The following is a 323-nucleotide window of genomic DNA, read 5'->3' as shown; positions in this document are numbered from 1 at the left end:
CTGGCACAGTGGCAACATGCGAAACATATATGGTTAATCTCCATGCATTGCACATGATTCATGGATTATGCACCTTAACTTGAAACCAATATCAATAATTTATTTATTTATTATTAATTTTGTATTACTTATGTACAGTAAAATAGTACACATGTTGAAATCATAGACTGTGAAAACAAAAAATAATGTCAGCGTGGCCCTGCCTGCTGTGTGATGAATTCCCACGCGTGACCGCGCGGCCGAGCACGGACAGGGCGCCCCGTGAACGCGCACGTACAGCCGCTGTGTCGAGTTAGTATGAATAAACTCGAGCTGCCTGCCGC

This window comes from Ammodytes marinus (genome assembly GCF_949987685.1).
Source record: "Ammodytes marinus genome assembly, chromosome: 22".
Taxonomy (NCBI): domain Eukaryota; kingdom Metazoa; phylum Chordata; class Actinopteri; order Uranoscopiformes; family Ammodytidae; genus Ammodytes; species Ammodytes marinus.
This window is presented reverse-complemented; position numbering follows the sequence as displayed.